This window comes from Schistocerca gregaria, chromosome 10 (genome assembly GCF_023897955.1).
Source record: "Schistocerca gregaria isolate iqSchGreg1 chromosome 10, iqSchGreg1.2, whole genome shotgun sequence".
NCBI classification, from domain to species: domain Eukaryota; kingdom Metazoa; phylum Arthropoda; class Insecta; order Orthoptera; family Acrididae; genus Schistocerca; species Schistocerca gregaria.
Genome location: NC_064929.1, coordinates 40,229,705 through 40,245,892, shown reverse-complemented (window position 1 = coordinate 40,245,892; position 16,188 = coordinate 40,229,705). Strand labels below are relative to the sequence as shown.

General features: G+C 48.8%; 1 non-coding gene across 1 annotated transcript; it reads right to left on the bottom strand.

Annotated features, from left to right (window-relative positions):
• Positions 1-13,787: 13,787 nt before the first annotated feature.
• Trnat-agu (transfer RNA threonine (anticodon AGU)) lies at positions 13,788-13,861 on the bottom strand. The gene has a single exon. It is a non-coding gene; the product is annotated as a tRNA-Thr (tRNA).
• Between the last annotated feature and the right edge of the window lie 2,327 nt (positions 13,862-16,188).

The window sequence follows — 16,188 nt, the reverse complement described above, 5'->3', positions numbered from 1 at the left end:
TCTTGCTCTCCTTACGTCAGTATACATCATATCAGTCTGTGACGCTGGCTTTGCAACATCTTGCGTGCCTTTAGGTTCGCCGCGACCAACACTTACCATGCACTGACCACAAAAAATTGAGGCGCCGCTGTTTGAACCCTGGACCTTTCACATGCCAAGCGAACGCTCTACCAACTGAGCTACGCCCCATGCACGAGCGAACTGCGCTATTCCCCATTCTTTGCGACTCAGATGCGCACGGACACGATGGTTGGTTGGTTTGTAGCGGTGAAGGGAGCAGAGTACAAAGGCGCGGACCCGTTCATATACACAAAAGTTCCAAGTAGTTTCGATGCTCTGGTATTACAAATGCAAATTCCGTCTGTTTTTAACGTCTTAAATTGAAAGAGCCGTCACAAATTGCTCCGTTTTCACTCCTTGTCGACAATTATACAGCACCTGAGGTAACAAACACATCTCGAGCCCCATTGTGCACTACATTATTTATGCCAACTCAGTGCCTCGCTCTTTACTACTGTGTACCAATCTTGTCGTCCAACTGCAAAACACTGGGCCACAACAAGTTTCCGCATCTCCATTGCACTGCGCATACTACGAAACGCTCCCCAAACTTGGCACTCACCCTCGCAGCCGACTTTTCCGACTTTCCACGACGCTCACGCAAGTCTCACGCTAGTGACAGCATTATTTATAGTTCGACGTCGCGCCAAAGCGAATGAGCACAATTCGCCTACGGCTTAGGCCGCCCTCCTAGTGTGGCTGCTCGGTGTCTGCAGGCAGCGAGGGTCTGCAAGCTTCCTGTGTTCGCACCTATGTCACCTGTGCTTACTTGTCAGAGACAGACTATCGCAAAACATACAACTCACTCAATGAATTGATTGCTACGGCATCTGTTATCAGCAGTCACAACTAGCAACACCAGTAGCAGCTGACTGCACGCAAAGAATAGGAATGTGCAGTGGGATTTACGTGAACTCGGCGCAAGGCAGATCTTTCCGACATAGGCTTGAGAATCTTACGGGAACACTTGTACTGTTTCTAAATTAAGTGTAGGCGTGGGAGGAGGGTGCTTCCTGCGCACTAATAACAGCACGCTTGTCAATTGTGGATGCTAATCATTGGCTTGTATCTTCCTAGACACATCTGCTGGTTGTGAATTATTCCACTTGCATATCAAGGTGCGCATGTAGGTGTGTTAAAAATTCTGGAGGCACTGGGTATTGATCCCAGTACCTCTCGCATACTAAGCGAGCGCTCTACCATCTTTTTTTTTATATATATTTTTATTTATGTCTCATTTTGATCGTTTTCGTTCGTTTTATTTGTTCGGTGCCGACGTCGCGAGACATCCGTTTATGTTCGTTGTTGCTCGATTAACTCAGTTTTTTTTATTACAGAGGGCAGCTAACCCTCTGACCGAACACGCTGAGCTACCGTGCCGGCTACCATCTGAGCTACGCCCGCCCTCCCGAAGACTGATGGTGCTACATACAGCCATATAGACGACACAGACCCTTGCACTCCCATTATTCAGCAGACAAACACTACTCTCTATGTATCCGTTAGGGTGCTTTCAGGTTTCGTGCATTCTGTATCGAATCGTAGTTGGCCACAATGAAAGTGGCACGTATAACGTCGAAAATATAATTCGGACACCGCTCTGAGTAAGACCAACGTGTTGTCCACCCTCTAGACTTCAATGAGGTTAAGCCGCGATACCTAAGACAGATCTGCACTCGATGACACCTCGGTAACAGCCGGTCCCCACACTTACATCTTGCTCTCCTTACGTCAGTATACATCATATCAGTCTGTGACGCTGGCTTTGCAACATCTTGCGTGCCTTTAGGTTCGCCGCGACCAACACTTACCATGCACTGACCACAAAAAATGGAGGCGCCGCAGTTTGAACCCTGGACCTTTCACATGCCAAGCGAACGCTCTACCAACTGAGCTACCCCCCATGCACGAGCAAACTGCGCTATTCCCCATTCTTTGCGACTCAGATGCGCACGGACACGATGGTTGGTTGGTTTGTAGCGGTGAAGGGAGCAGAGTACAAAGGCGCGAACCCGTTCATATACACAAAAGTTCCAAGTAGTTTCGATGCTCTGGTATTACAAATGCAAATTCCGTCTGTTTTTAACGTCTTAAATTGAAAGAGCCGTCACAAATTGCTCCGTTTTCACTCCTTGTCGACAATTATACAGCACCTGAGGTAACAAACACATCTCGAGCCCCATTGTGCACTACATTATTTATGCCAATTCAGTGCCTCGCTCTTTACTACTGTGTACCAATCTTGTCGTCCAACTGCAAAACACTGGGCCACAACAAGTTTCCGCGTCTAAATTGCACTGCGCATACTACGAAACGCTCCCCAAACTTGGCACTCACCCTCGCAGCCGACTTTTCCGACTTTCCACGACGCTCACGCTAGTGACAGCATTATTTATAGTTCGACGTCGCGCCAAAGCGAATGAGCACAATTCGCCTACGGCTTAGGCCGCCCTCCTAGTGTGGCTGCTCGGTGTCTGCAGGCAGCGAGGGTCTGCAAGCTTCCTGTGTTCGCACCTATGTCACCTGTGCTTGCTTGTCAGAGACAGACTATCGCAAAACATACAACTCACTCCATGAATTGATTGCTACGGCATCTGTTATCAGCAGTCACAACTAGCAACACCAGTAGCAGCTGACTGCACGCAAAGAATAGGAATGTGCAGTGGGATTTACGTGAACTCGGCGCAAGGCAGATCTTTCCGACATAGGCTTGAGAATCTGACGGGAACACTTGTACTGTTTCTAAATTAAGTGTAGGCGTGGGAGGAGGGTGCTTCCTGCGCACTAATAACAGCACGCTTGTCAATTGTGGATGCTAATCATTCGCTTGTATCTTCCTAGACACATCTGCTGGTTGTGAATTATTCCACTTGCATATCAAGGTGCGCATGTAGGTGTGTTAAAAATTCTGGAGGCACTGGGTATTGATCCCAGTACCTCTCGCATACTAAGCGTGCGCTCTACCATCTGAGCTACGCCCGCCCTTCCGAAGACTGATGGTGCTACATACAGCCATATAGACGACACAGACCCTTGCACTCCCATTATTCAGCAGACAAACACTACTCCCTATGTATCCGTTAGGGTGCTTTCAGGTTTCGTGCATTCTGTATCGAATCGTAGTTGGCCACAATGAAAGTGGCACGTATAACGTCGAAAATAGAATTCGGACACCGCTCTGAGTAAGACCAACGTGTTGTCCACCCTCTAGACTTCAATGAGGTTAAGCCGCGATACCTAAGACAGATCTGCACTCGATGACACCTCGATAACAGCCGGTCCCCACACTTACATCTTGCTCTCCTTACGTCAGTATACATCATATCAGTCTGTGACGCTGGCTTTGCAACATCTTGCGTGCCTTTAGGTTCGCCGCGACCAACACTTACCATGCACTGACGACAAAAAATGGAGGCGCCGCAGTTTGAACCCTGGACCTTTCACATGCCAAGCGAACGCTCTACCAACTGAGCTACGCCCCATGCACGAGCAAACTGCGCTATTCCCCATTCTTTGCGACTCAGATGCGCACGGACACGATGGTTGGTTGGTTTGTAGCGGTGAAGGGAGCAGAGTACAAAGGCGCGGACCCGTTCATATACACAAAAGTTCCAAGTAGTTTCGATGCTCTGGTATTACAAATGCAAATTCCGTCTGTTTTTAACGTCTTAAATTGAAAGAGCCGTCACAAATTGCTCCGTTTTCACTCCTTGTCGACAATTATACAGCACCTGAGGTAACAAACACATCTCGAGCCCCATTGTGCACTACATTATTTATGCCAACTCAGTGCCTCGCTCTTTACTACTGTGTACCAATCTTGTCGTCCAACTGCAAAACACTGGGCCACAACAAGTTTCCGCGTCTCCATTGCACTGCGCATACTACGAAACGCTCCCCAAACTTGGCACTCACCCACGCAGCCGACTTTTCCGACTTTCCACGACGCTCACGCTAGTGACAGCATTATTTATAGTTCGACGTCGCGCCAAAGCGAATGAGTACATTTCGCCTACGGCTTAGGCCGCCCTCCTAGTGTGGCTGCTCGGTGTCTGCAGGCAGCGAGGGTCTGCAAGCTTCCTGTGTTCGCACCTATGTCACCTGTGCTTGCTTGTCAGAGACAGACTATCGCAAAACATACAACTCACTCCATGAATTGATTGCTACGGCATCTGTTATCAGCACTCACAACTAGCAACACCAGTAGCAGCTGACTGCACGCAAAGAATAGGAATGTGCAGTGGGATTTACGTGAACTCGGCGCAAGGCAGATCTTTCCGACATAGGCTTGAGAATCTTACGGGAACTCTTGTACTGTTTCTAAATTAAGTGTAGGCGTGGGAGGAGGGTGCTTCCTGCGCACTAATAACAGCACGCTTGTCAATTGTGGATGCTAATCATTGGCTTGTATCTTCCTAGACACATCTGCTGGTTGTGAATTATTCCACTTGCATATCAAGGTGCGCATGTAGGTGTGTTAAAAATTCGGGAGGCACTGGGTATTGATCCCAGTACCTCTCACATACTAAGCGAGCGCTCTACCATCTGAGCTACGCCCGCCCTCCCGAAGACTGATGGTGCTACATACAGCCATATAGACGACACAGACCCTTGCACTCCCATTATTCAGCAGACAAACACTACTCCCTATGTATCCGTTAGGGTGCTTTCAGGTTTCGTGCATTCTGTATCGAATCGTAGTTGGCCACAATGAAAGTGGCACGTATAACGTCGAAAATAGAATTCGGACACCGCTCTGAGTAAGACCAACGTGTTGTCCACCCTCTAGACTTCAATGAGGTTAAGCCGCGATACCTAAGACAGATCTGCACTCGATGACACCTCGATAACAGCCGGTCCCCACACTTACATCTTGCTCTCCTTACGTCAGTATACATCATATCAGTCTGTGACGCTGGCTTTGCAACATCTTGCGTGCCTTTAGGTTCGCCGCGACCAACACTTACCATGCACTGACCACAAAAAATGGAGGCGCCGCAGTTTGAAGCCTGGACCTTTCACATGCCAAGCGAACGCTCTACCAACTGAGCTACGCCCCATGCACGAGCAAACTGCGCTATTCCCCATTCTTTGCGACTCAGATGCGCACGGACACGATGGTTGGTTGGTTTGTAGCGGTGAAGGGAGCAGAGTACAAAGGCGCGGACCCGTTCATATACACAAAAGTTCCAAGTAGTTTCGATGCTCTGGTATTACAAATGCAAATTCCGTATATTTTTAACGTCTTAAATTGAAAGAGCCGTCACAAATTGCTCCGTTTTCACTCATTGTAGACAGTTATACAGCACCTGAGGTAACAAACACATCTCGAGCCCCATTGTGCACTACATTATTTATGCCAACTCAGTGCCTCGCTCTTTACTACTGTGTACCAATCTTGTCGTCCAACTGCAAAACACTGGGCCACAACAAGTTTCCGCGTCTCCATTGCACTGCGCATACTACGAAACGCTCCCCAAACTTGGCACTCACCCTCGCAGCCGACTTTTCCGACTTTCCACGACGCTCACGCTAGTGACAGCATTATTTATAGTTCGACGTCGCGCCAAAGCGAATGAGTACATTTCGCCTACGGCTTAGGCCGCCCTCCTAGTGTGGCTGCTCGGTGTCTGCAGGCAGCGAGGGTCTGCAAGCTTCCTGTGTTCGCACCTATGTCACCTGTGCTTGCTTGTCAGAGACAGACTATCGCAAAATATACCACTCACTCCATGAATTGATTGCTACGGCATCTGTTATCAGCAGTCACAACTAGCAACACCAGTAGCAGCTGACTGCACGCAAAGAATAGGAATGTGCAGTGGGATTTACGTGAACTCGGCGCAAGGCAGATCTTTCCGACATAGGCTTGAGAATCTTACGGGAACACTTGTACTGTTTCTAAATTAAGTGTAGGCGTGGGAGGAGGGTGCTTCCTGCGCACTAATAACAGCACGCTTGTCAATTGTGGATGCTAATCATTGGCTTGTATCTTCCTAGACACATCTGCTGGTTGTGAATTATTCCACTTGCATATCAAGGTGCGCATGTAGGTGTGTTAAAAATTCTGGAGGCACTGGGTATTGATCCCAGTACCTCTCACATACTAAGCGAGCGCTCTACCATCTGAGCTACGCCCGCCCTCCCGAAGACTGATGGTGCTACATACAGCCATATAGACGACACAGACCCTTGCACTCCCATTATTCAGCAGACAAACACTACTCCCTATGTATCCGTTAGGGTGCTTTCAGGTTTCGTGCATTCTGTATCGAATCGTAGTTGGCCACAATGAAAGTGGCACGTATAACGTCGAAAATAGAATTCGGACACCGCTCTGAGTAAGACCAACGTGTTGTCCACCCTCTAGACTTCAATGAGGTTAAGCCGCGATACCTAAGACAGATCTGCACTCGATGACACCTCGATAACAGCCGGTCCCCACACTTACATCTTGCTCTCCTTACGTCAGTATACATCATATCAGTCTGTGACGCTGGCTTTGCAACATCTTGCGTGCCTTTAGGTTCGCCGCGACCAACACTTACCATGCACTGACCACAAAAAATGGAGGCGCCGCAGTTTGAACCCTGGACCTTTCACATGCCAAGCGAACGCTCTACCAACTGAGCTACGCCCCATGCACGAGCAAACTGCGCTATTCCCCATTCTTTGCGACTCAGATGCGCACGGACACGATGGTTGGTTGGTTTGTAGCGGTGAAGGGAGCAGAGTACAAAGGCGCGGACCCGTTCATATACACAAAAGTTCCAAGTAGTTTCGATGCTCTAGTATTACAAATGCAAATTCCGTATATTTTTAACGTCTTAAATTGAAAGAGCCGTCACAAATTGCTCCGTTTTCACTCATTGTAGACAATTATACAGCACCTGAGGTAACAAACACATCTCGAGCCCCATTGTGCACTACATTATTTATGCCAACTCAGTGCCTCGCTCTTTACTACTGTGTACCAATCTTGTCGTCCAACTGCAAAACACTGGGCCACAACAAGTTTCCGCGTCTCCATTGCACTACGCATACTACGAAACGCTCCCCAAACTTGGCACTCACCCTCGCAGCCGACTTTTCCGACTTTCCACGACGCTCACGCAACGCTCACGCTAGTGACAGCATTATTTATAGTTCGACGTCGCGTCAAAGCGAATGAGTACATTTCGCCTACGGCTTAGGCCGCCCTCCTAGTGTGGCTGCTCGGTGTCTGCAGGCAGCGAGGGTCTGCAAGCTTCCTGTGTTCGCACCTATGTCACCTGTGCTTGCTTGTCAGAGACAGACTATCGCAAAACATACCACTCACTCCATGAATTGATTGCTACGGCATCTGTTATCAGCAGTCACAACTAGCAACACCAGTAGCAGCTGACTGCACGCAAAGAATAGGAATGTGCAGTGGGATTTACGTGAACTCGGCGCAAGGCAGATCTTTCCGACATAGGCTTGAGAATCTTACGGGAACACTTGTACTGTTTCTAAATTAAGTGTAGGCGTGGGAGGAGGGTGCTTCCTGCGCACTAATAACAGCACGCTTGTCAATTGTGGATGCTAATCATTGGCTTGTATCTTCCTAGACACATCTGCTGGTTGTGAATTATTCCACTTGCATATCAAGGTGCGCATGTAGGTGTGTTAAAAATTCTGGAGGCACTGGGTATTGATCCCAGTACCTCTCGCATACTAAGCGAGCGCTCTGCCATCTGAGCTACACCCGCCCTCCCGAAGACTGATGGTGCTACATACAGCCATATAGACGACACAGACCCTTGCACTCCCATTATTCAGCAGACAAACACTACTCCCTATGTATCCGTTAGGGTGCTTTCAGGTTTCGTGCATTCTGTATCGAATCGTAGTTGGCCACAATGAAAGTGGCACGTATAACGTCGAAAATAGAATTCGGACACCGCTCTGAGTAAGACCAACGTGTTGTCCACCCTCTAGACTTCAATGAGGTTAAGCCGCGATACCTAAGACAGATCTGCACTCGATGACACCTCGATAACAGCCGGTCCCCACACTTACATCTTGCTCTCCTTACGTCAGTATACATCATATCAGTCTGTGACGCTGGCTTTGCAACATCTTGCGTGCCTTTAGGTTCGCCGCGACCAACACTTACCATGCACTGACCACAAAAAATGGAGGCGCCGCCGCTTGAACCCTGGACCTTTCACATGTCAAGCGAACGCTCTACCAACTGAGCTACGCCCCATGCACGAGCAAACTGCGCTATTCCCCATTCTTTGCGACTCAGATGCGCACGGACACGATGGTTGGTTGGTTTGTAGCGGTGAAGGGAGCAGAGTACAAAGGCGCGGACCCGTTCATATACACAAAAGTTCCAAGTAGTTTCGATGCTCTGGTATTACAAATGCAAATTCCGTCAGTTTTTAACGTCTTAAATTGAAAGAGCCGTCACAAATTGCTCCGTTTTCACTCCTTGTCGACAATTATACAGCACCTGAGGTAACAAACACATCTCGAGCCCCATTGTGCACTACATTATTTATGCCAACTCAGTGCCTCGCTCTTTACTACTGTGTACCAATCTTGTCGTCCAACTGCAAAACACTGGGCCACAACAAGTTTCCGCGTCTCCATTGCATTGCGCATACTACGAAACGCTCCCCAAACTTGGCACTCACCCTCGCAGCCGACTTTTCCGACTTTCCACGACGCTCACGCAACGCTCTCGCTAGTGACAGCATTATTTATAGTTCGACGTCGCGCCAAAGCGAATGAGCACAATTCGCCTACGGCTTAGGCCGCCCTCCTAGTGTGGCTGCTCGGTGTTTGCAGGCAGCGAGGGTCTGCAAGCTTCCTGTGTTCGCAACTATGTCACCTGTGCTTGCTTGTCAGAGACAGACTATCGCAAAACCTACAACTCACTCCATGAATTGATTGCTACGGCATCTGTTATCAGCAGTCACAACTAACAACACCAGTAGCAGCTGACTGCACGCAAAGAATAGGAATGTGCAGTGGGATTTACGTGAACTCGGCGCAAGCTTGTATCTTCCTAGACACATCTGCTGGCTGTGAATTATTCCACTTGCATATCAAGGTGCGCATGTAGGTGTGTTAAAAATTCTGGAGGCACTGGGTATTGATCCCAGTACCTCTCGCATACTAAGCGAGCGCTCTACCATCTGAGCTACGCCCGCCCCCCCGAAGACTGATGGTGCTACATACAGCCATATAGACGACACAGACCCTTGCACTCCCATTATTCAGCAGACAAACACTACTCTCTATGTATCCGTTAGGGTGCTTTCAGGTTTTGTGCATTCTGTATCGAATCGTAGTTGGCCACAATGGAAGTGGCACGTATAACGTCGAAAATAGAATTCGGACACCGCTCTGAGTAAGACCAACGTGTTGTCCACCCTCTAGACTTCAATGAGGTTAAGCCGCGATACCTAAGACAGAACTGCACTCGATGACACCTCGATAACAGCCGGTCCCCACACTTACATCTTGCTCTCCTTACGTCAGTATACATCATATCAGTCTGTGACGCTGGCTTTGCAACATCTTGCGTGCCTTTAGGTTCGTCGCGACCAACACTTACCGTGCACTGACCACAAAAAATGGAGGCGCCGCCGCTTGAACCCTGGACCTTTCACATGCCAAGCGAACGCTCTACCAACTGAGCTACGCCCCATGCACGAGCAAACTGCGCTATTCCCCATTTTTTGCGACTCAGATGCGCACGGACTCGATGGTTGGTAGGTTTGTAGCGGTGAAGGGAGCAGAGTACAAAGGCGCGGACCCGTTCATATACACAAAAGTTCGAAGTAGTTTCGATGCTCTGGTATTACAAATGCAAATTCCGTCTGTTTTTAACGTCTTAAATTGAAAGAGCCGTCACAAATTGCTCCGTTTTCACTCCTTGTCGACAATTATACAGCACCTGAGGTAACAAACACATCTCGAGCCCCATTGTGCACTACATTATTTATGCCAACTCAGTGCCTCGCTCTTTACTACTGTGTACCAATCTTGTCGTCCAACTGCAAAACACTGGGCCACAACAAGTTTCCGCGTCTCCATTGCACTGCGCATACTACGAAACGCTCCCCAAACTTGGCACTCACCCTCGCAGCCGACTTTTCCGACTTTCCACGACGCTCACGCAACGCTCTCGCTAGTGACAGCATTATTTATAGTTCGACGTCGCGCCAAAGCGAATGAGTACATTTCGCCTACGGCTTAGGCCGCCCTCCTAGTGTGGCTGCTCGGTGTCTGCAGGCAGCGAGGGTCTGCAAGCTTCCTGTGTTCGCACCTATGTCACCTGTGCTTGCTTGTCAGAGACAGACTATCGCAAAACATACAACTCACTCCATGAATTGATTGCTACGGCATCTGTTATCAGCAGTCACAACTAGCAACACCAGTAGCAGCTGACTGCACGCAAAGAATAGGAATGTGCAGTGGGATTTACGTGAACTCGGCGCAAGGCAGATCTTTCCGACATAGGCTTGAGAATCTTACGGGAACACTTGTACTGTTTCTAAATTAAGTGTAGGCGTGGGAGGAGGGTGCTTCCTGCGCACTAATAACAGCACGCTTGTCAATTGTGGATGCTAATCATTGGCTTGTATCTTCCTAGACACATCTGCTGGTTGTGAATTATTCCACTTGCATATCAAGGTGCGCATGTAGGTGTGTTAAAAATTCTGGAGGCACTGGGTATTGATCCCAGTACTTCTCGCATACTAAGCGAGCGCTCTACCATCTGAGCTACGCCCGCCCACCCCGAAGACTGATGGTGCTACATACAGCCATATAGACGACACAGACCCTTGCACTCCCATTATTCAGCAGACAAACACTACTCTCTATGTATCCGTTAGGGTGTCTTTCAGGTTTCGTGCATTCTGTATCGAATCGTAGTTGGCCAAAATGAAAGTGGCACGTATAACGTCGAAAATAGAAATCGGACACCGCTCTGAGTAAGACCAACGTGTTGTCCACCCTCTAGACTTCAATGAGGTTAAGCCGCGATACCTAAGACAGATCTGCACTCGATGACACCTCGATAACAGCCGGTCCCCACACTTACATCTTGCTCTCCTTACGTCAGTATACATCATATCAGTCTGTGACGGTGGCTTTGCAACATCTTGCGTGCCTTTAGGTTCGCCGCGACCAACACTTACCATGCACTGACCACTAAAAATGGAGGCGCCGCCGCTTGAACCCTGGACCTTTCACATGCCAAGCGAACGCTCTACCAACTGAGCTACGCCCCATGCACGAGCAAACTGCGCTATTCCCCATTCTTTGCGACTCAGATGCGCACGGACACGATGGTTGGTTGGTTTGTAGCGGTGAAGGGAGCAGAGTACAAAGGCGCGGACCCGTTCATATACACAAAAGTTCCAAGTAGTTTCGATGCTCTGGTATTACAAATGCAAATTCCGTCTGTTTTTAACGTCTTAAATTGAAAGAGCCGTCACAAATTGCTCCGTTTTCACTCCTTGTCGACAATTATACAGCACCTGAGGTAACAAACACATCTCGAGCCCCATTGTGCACTACATTATTTATGCCAACTCAGTGCCTCGCTCTTTACTACTGTGTACCAATCTTGTCGTCCAACTGCAAAACACTGGGCCACAACAAGTTTCCGCGTCTCCATTGCACTGCGCATACTACGAAACGCTCCCCAAACTTGGCACTCACCCTCGCAGCCGACTTTTCCGACTTTCCACGACGCTCACGCAACGCTCACGCTAGTGACAGCATTATTTATAGTTCGACGTCGCGCCAAAGCGAATGAGCACAATTCGCCTACGGCTTAGGCCGCCCTCCTAGTGTGGCTGCTCGGTGTCTGCAGGCAGCGAGGGTCTGCAAGCTTCCTGTGTTCGCACCTATGTCACCTGTGCTTGCTTGTCAGAGACAGACTATAGCAAAACATACAACTCACTCCATGAATTGATTGCTACGGCATCTGTTATCAGCAGTCACAACTAACAACACCAGTAGCAGCTGACTGCACGCAAAGAATAGGAATGTGCAGTGGGATTTACGTGAACTCGGCGCAAGCTTGTATCTTCCTAGACACATCTGCTGGCTGTGAATTATTCCACTTGCATATCAAGGTGCGCATGTAGGTGTGTTAAAAATTCTGGAGGCACTGGGTATTGATCCCAGTACCTCTCGCATACTAAGCGAGCGCTCTACCATCTAAGCTACGCCCGCCCCCCCGAAGGCTGATGGTGCTACATACAGCCATATAGACGACACAGACCCTTGCACTCCCATTATTCAGCAGACAAACACTACTCTCTATGTATCCGTTAGGGTGCTTTCAGGTTTCGTGCATTCTGTATCGAATCGTAGTTGGCCACAATGGAAGTGGCACGTATAACGTCGAAAATAGAATTCGGACACCGCTCTGAGTAAGACCAACGTGTTGTCCACCCTCTAGACTTCAATGAGGTTAAGCCGCGATACCTAAGACAGAACTGCACCCGATGACACCTCGATAACAGCCGGTCCCCACACTTACATCTTGCTCTCCTTACGTCAGTATACATCATATCAGTCTGTGACGCTGGCGTTGCAACATCTTGCGTGCCTTTAGGTTCGCCGCGACCAACACTTACCATGCACTGACCACAAAAAATGGAGGCGCCGCCGCTTGAACCCTGGACCTTTCACATGGCAAGCGAACGCTCTACCAACTGAGCTACGCCCCATGCACGAGCAAACAGCGCTATTCCCCATTCTTTGCGACTCAGATGCGCACGGACACGATGGTTGGTTGGTTTGTAGCGGTGAAGGGAGCAGAGTACAAAGGCGCGGACCCGTTCATATACACAAAAGTTCCAAGTAGTTTCGATGCTCTAGTATTACAAATGAAAATTCCGTCTGTTTTTAACGTCTTAAATTGAAAGAGCCGTCACAAATTGCTCCGTTTTCACTCATTGTAGACAATTATACAGCACCTGAGGTAACAAACACATCTCGAGCCCCATTGTGCACTACATTATTTATGCCAACTCAGTGCCTCGCTCTTTACTACTGTGTACCAATCTTGTCGTCCAACTGCAAAACACTGGGCCACAACAAGTTTCCGCGTCTCCATTGCACTGCGCATACTACGAAACGCTCCCCAAACTTGGCACTCACCCTCGCAGCCGACTTTTCCGACTTTCCACGACGCTCACGCTAGTGACAGCATTATTTATAGTTCGACGTCGCGCCAAAGCGAATGAGTACATTTCGCCTACGGCTTAGGCCGCCCTCCTAGTGTGGCTGCTCGGTGTCTGCAGGCAGCGAGGGTCTGCAAGCTTCCTGTGTTCGCACCTATGTCACCTGTGCTTGCTTGTCAGAGACAGACTATCGCAAAACATACAACTCACTCCATGAATTGATTGCTACGGCATCTGTTATCAGCAGTCACAACTAGCAACACCAGTAGCAGCTGACTGCACGCAAAGAATAGGAATGTGCAGTGGGATTTACGTGAACTCGGCGCAAGGCAGATCTTTCCGACATAGGCTTGAGAATCTTACGGGAACACTTGTACTGTTTCTAAATTAAGTGTAGGCGTGGGAGGAGTGTGCTTCCTGCGCACTAATGACAGCACGCTTGTCAATTGTGGATGCTAATCATTCGCTTGTATCTTCCGAGACACATCTGCTGGTTGTGAATTATTCCACTTGCATATCAAGGTGCGCATGTAGGTGTGTTAAAAATTCTGGAGGCACTGGGTATTGATCCCAGTACCTCTCGCTTACTAAGCGAGCGCTCTACCATCTGAGCTACGCCCTCCCCCCCGAAGACTAATGCTGCTACATACAGCCATATAGACGACACAGACCCTTGCACTCCCATTATTCAGCAGACAAACACTACTCTCTATGTATCCGTTAGGGTGTCTTTCAGGTTTCGTGCATTCTGTATCGAATTGTAGTTGGCCAAAATGAAAGTGGCACGTATAACGTCGAAAATAGAATTCGGACACCGCTCTCAGTAAGACCAACGTGTTGTCCACCCTCTAGACTTCAATGAGGTTAAGCCGCGATACCTAAGACAGATCTGCACTCGATGACACCTCAATAACAGCCGGTCCCCACACTTACATCTTGCTCTCCTTACGTCAGTATACATCATATCAGTCTGTGACGCTGGCTTTGCAACATCTTGCGTGCCTTTAGGTTCGCCGCGACCAACACTTACCATGCACTGACCACAAAAAATGGAGGCGCCGCCGCTTGAACCCTGGACCTTTCACATGCCAAGCGAACGCTCTACTAACTGAGCCACGCCCCATGCACGAGCAAACTGCGCTATTCCCCATTGTTTGCGACTCAGATGCGCACGGACACGATGGTTGGTTGGTTTGTAGCGGTGAAGGGAGCAGAGTACAAAGGCGCGGAACCGTTCATATACACAAAAGTTCCAAGTAGTTTCGATGCTCTGGTATTACAAATGCAAATTCCGTCTGTTTTTAACGTCTTCAATTGAAAGAGCCGTCACAAATTGCTCCGTTTTCACTCCTTGTCGACAATTATACAGCACCTGAGGTAACAAACACATCTCGAGCCCCATTGTGCACTACATTATTTATGCCATCTCAGTGCCTCGCTCTTTACTACTGTGTACCAATCTTGTCGTCCAACTGCAAAACACTGGGCCACAACAAGTTTCCGCGTCTCCATTGCACTGCGCATACTACGAAACGCTCCCCAAACTTGGCACTCACCCTCGCAGCCGACTTTTCCGACTTTCCACGACGCTCACGCTAGTGACAGCATTATTTATAGTTCGACGTCGCGCCAAAGCGAATGAGTACATTTCGCCTACGGCTTAGGCCGCCCTCCTAGTGTGGCTGCTCGGTGTCTGCAGGCAGCGAGGGTCTGCAAGCTTCCTGTGTTCGCACCTATGTCACCTGTGCTTGCTTGTCACAGACAGACTATCGCAAAACATACAACTCACTCCATGAATTGATTGCTACGGCATCTGTTATCAGCAGTCACAACTAGCAACACCAGTAGCAGCTGACTGCACGCAAAGAATAGGAATGTGCAGTGGGATTTACGTGAACTCGGCGCAAGGCAGATCTTTCCGACATAGGCTTGAGAATCTTACGGGAACACTTGTACTGTTTCTAAATTAAGTGTAGGCGTGGGAGGAGGGTGCTTCCTGCGCACTAATAACAGCACGCTTGTCAATTGTGGATGCTAATCATTCGCTTGTATCTTCCTAGACACATCTGCTGGTTGTGAATTATTCCACTTGCATATCAAGGTGCGCATGTAGGTGTGTTAAAAATTCGGGAGGCACTGGGTATTGATCCCAGTACCTCTCGCATACTAAGCGAGCGCTCTACCATCTGAGCTACGCCCGCCCCCCCGAAGACTAATGCTGCTACATACAGCCATATAGACGACACAGACCCTTGCACTCCCATTATTCAGCAGACAAACACTACTCTCTATGTATCCGTTAGGGTGTCTTTCAGGTTTCGTGCATTCTGTATCGAATTGTAGTTGGCCAAAATGAAAGTGGCACGTATAACGTCGAAAATAGAATTCGGACACCGCTCTCAGTAAGACCAACGTGTTGTCCACCCTCTAGACTTCAATGAGGTTAAGCCGCGATACCTAAGACAGATCTGCACTCGATGACACCTCAATAACAGCCGGTCCCCACACTTACATCTTGCTCTCCTTACGTCAGTATACATCATATCAGTCTGTGACGCTGGCTTTGCAACATCTTGCGTGCCTTTAGGTTCGCCGCGACCAACACTTACCATGCACTGACCACAAAAAATGGAGGCGCCGCCGCTTGAACCCTGGACCTTTCACATGCCAAGCGAACGCTCTACTAACTGAGCCACGCCCCATGCACGAGCAAACTGCGCTATTCCCCATTGTTTGCGACTCAGATGCGCACGGACACGATGGTTGGTTGGTTTGTAGCGGTGAAGGGAGCAGAGTACAAAGGCGCGGAACCGTTCATATACACAAAAGTTCCAAGTAGTTTCGATGCTCTGGTATTACAAATGCAAATTCCGTCTGTTTTTAACGTCTTCAATTGAAAGAGCCGTCACAAATTGCTCCGTTTTCACTCCTTGTCGACAATTATACAGCA